This window comes from Fukomys damarensis, unplaced genomic scaffold, assembly GCF_012274545.1.
Source record: "Fukomys damarensis isolate Sample0158 unplaced genomic scaffold, DMR_v1.0_HiC HiC_scaffold_37, whole genome shotgun sequence".
NCBI classification, from domain to species: domain Eukaryota; kingdom Metazoa; phylum Chordata; class Mammalia; order Rodentia; family Bathyergidae; genus Fukomys; species Fukomys damarensis.
Window position 1 is genome coordinate 11,048,645 of NW_022900949.1, and position 2,890 is coordinate 11,051,534.

Below are 2,890 nucleotides of genomic sequence, written 5' to 3' on the forward strand. Positions count from 1 at the left end.
CCCCTGCCAGACCCCCAGCCCACCCCAGTCCTGTCCGGCAGCCCCAGCCTCACCGCCAGCTCCCTGCAGCCCTCAGCTCTGGCGTTGCCTGCCCACTGCCAGGGAACAGAGGCCCCACAGATCTCGGGTCCCCTCAGCCACACCCACCGCGGAAACAAAGTCCAGCGCGGGCAGAGGAGAAAGACTATACCTGGGTTGGGCGGAGGCGGGCACCGCGCCCGCGTAGCCGGAACTCTGCCCAAACTCCTGCAGCCACCACCTGGGCCTCCCACCACTCCCTAGCTCTGGTCAAAGAGGGACACCCCAGGCCAAGGTCACATAGCTGTCCTGAATGGGGAAACTGAGTCCCGGCTCCTTTACAGCTGGCCTGGCCTGCCTGGGTGGCCTCTGTCCAGATGGGCAGTCAGCAGGTCTGGTGTCGAAGCCTCCAACCTCACTGAGCTCCATTTTAATTTAAAATTTTAATTTTTATTTGAGACAGGGTCTCTCCATGTAGCCCAGGCTGGCCTTGAACACACTGTGTAGCCCGGGCTGGCCTCAAGCTTTTAGCGATCCTCCTGCCTCAGCTTCCTGACTGCTGGGATTACAGGCCTGCGCCACCAACTCGACCCTGAGCCCCGTCTTCTGTTCTAGAAGTGGGGGTGGCACCCCGGCAACTCGGGGTTGCAGCTAGAATCCCACAGGTGCCCAGCTGTCCCCCATCCTAGGTCTCTGAGCAGACGCTTTTTGGGGTTCTGGGCAGCTGGGGCAAAGACTGCACCCCCTACAGGGGTGGGGACACAGCTGAGGGGGACTGGGGCTTCCCTGGGGCTCGCTGTGGGGCCCCTCGGAATCTCTGTCTCTTCTTCCGGTACAGCTGCCCCCAGCTCCCAAGTCCAGGAGGTGACCCGGCCCGGTGTGTGCTGCTGAAGGCACCCGATGCGGCCGGACAGATGGGAGCCTTCAACCCTGGCTAACAGCCATGGAAACCAAGGCACAGGAAGCTTCTGGTCCCAGTGATTGTGCTCGGGGTTGAAGCTGAGCCCTCCACCTCTTGTACCCCACTGTACAACCACACTTGGGGAAACTGAGGCCTGGAAAGGCCAGAGACTGGAACAGCGTGCTGCACACACAAGATCCTAACTGCCCGGCTCCCAGATCAGCACTACACTCACTCCAGGTTTCCAAAGTTCATTTCCTAGATGGGTAAACTGAGGCCAAGAGAGGCAGCAGATGGACCTGGGGGACCCCTAAGGGTGAGCAACCTTCCAAATGTGTGCTTCCCAGGGCTGCTTCTCCAGAGTACTGGAGACGTCTCCCACGGGCTGTGAGCCCGAGGAACGGGATGTGGTGGATGTGGGACCCAGGGCTACCCAGGGAGTAGGAAGCGAGGCCAGCCAGCGCACAGCTCCCCATGCCCAGCCTTACCTGCCCAGATGCTGCTTGGGAGCAGGTGGGAATCGATCTCTGCCTCCGGTGCCTTGCAGCCTGTGTGAGCCCGCGAGGCAGGACTGGCTACAAGTGGGAGCAGCTGGCCGACCCAGGAGGCAGTGCTCGGCCTCCCTTTATGGCTGCACCGCCAGCGGGCCCCACCCCACCTCTGGCCTGGCTGCACCCTTCCCATTGCTGAAATCCAATTACTCCAGGAACTGGGCTCTTCACACTTTTATTTGCTTCTCTGGGAAAATCAAGAACATGGGGCCTCACCACACACTGAAAGCAGAGGGGCAGCAAGGGCACTTCAGCGAAGGCTCACGGCTCAGGGACGCGGGCAGACTCGAGGGAGGAAGTGCAGGGGCCCCACGGCTATGGCCCAGGTCACCCCCAGAGCGGGCCCCTCCTCCCGGCCACAGGAGGGGCAGAACCTGGACAGCGACCCCGGCTCCAGTCCAGGGGTGGCCACTGAGCCTGCCCTCGAGGCTATGGGTGGTGACCCGGCGGTAAGGCGGCCTTAGCCCTGGCCACCAGGCCCCTAGGGACCAGGCCAGGTCAGGATCCAGGGTCCAAAGCCAACCCTTGGGAAGAGGGCTCGTGGGCCTTTGCGGAATGTGCGGCTGGGGACAATGTGGCTGTCCCCAGGTGGGGACCCCCAGGCCACCTCCAGCGAGAGGGGCCTGCAGTGTCGCTCCAGGTGACAAGTGGGGGTCCTCGCGCACCAACCCAGGGGACCTCCTTGCCCAGAAATAATCCCAGGCTGCCGGAGCAGGCTGGCGGGGCCTGATTTCTGGGGGAACCCCGGGCCCAGTCTGGAGAAGAGGCCGGGGATGGCCCCTAGGGTCCCCAAATTAGCACCAGGAGGAAGAGGGGCCCAGTGGGGACAGGAGCTCGGGACAAGAAGCAGCTCGAGACCCCAGTCCGTGGCCCTGTCGAGGGCACAGCTCAGGGTTGCTAATGCCTTCTGTGTGGGGACATAGCCCCAGGGCTCCCCAGCTCTGCCGTCCACCTGCCCAGCCCACAATGGGGGACACAGCCAGCTGGGGTCGTCCAGAGCAGCCCGACCTCCGTTCCCTAACAAGAAGCATGGCCTCACCCCCAGCTACCCAAGCCCGGAGGCCAATGCCTTCCCCGGAGACTCCTGGACGCCAGGTCCCTGTGGAGAGAGGCCCTCGGAGGTGGCAGGAAGGCATAGGCTTAGCCTGGGGTGGCGGGGAGGCCGCCAGCCACACCAGCCGGACCACAGTGGCCACATCTGTGAAGCTGCCGCGAGTTTGGGGTGAGGGGGCCCTCGTTCTGGGAAAGCAGGTGGCCCCTGTCCCTCCCACCAGGTGCAAAGTGCACGGCTCAGAGGCTGGGTGAGTGTGGGGCGTGGTGATGGCGGGATCCCGTTCCTCTCTTCAGTGGGAAGCAAACTCAGGGGCCAGGTGCGAGCGCACATGTCTTGGGGCCCGCAAGGCGGAGGGCACGGGGCGGC

The 2,890-nt window shown here is 63.8% G+C and overlaps 1 protein-coding gene across 1 annotated transcript in view; it reads right to left on the bottom strand.

The window, feature by feature from the left end:
* The window catches only part of Misp (mitotic spindle positioning), an 11,258-nt gene extending 8,374 nt beyond the window's left edge, over positions 1 to 2,884 (bottom strand). Inside the window, exon 1 of the mRNA XM_010634970.2 lies at positions 1,408 to 2,884. The gene's annotated coding sequence lies outside the window, so the exon portion shown is untranslated. The remainder of the gene's footprint in view (positions 1 to 1,407) is intronic.
* Positions 2,885 to 2,890: the final 6 nt, after the last annotated feature.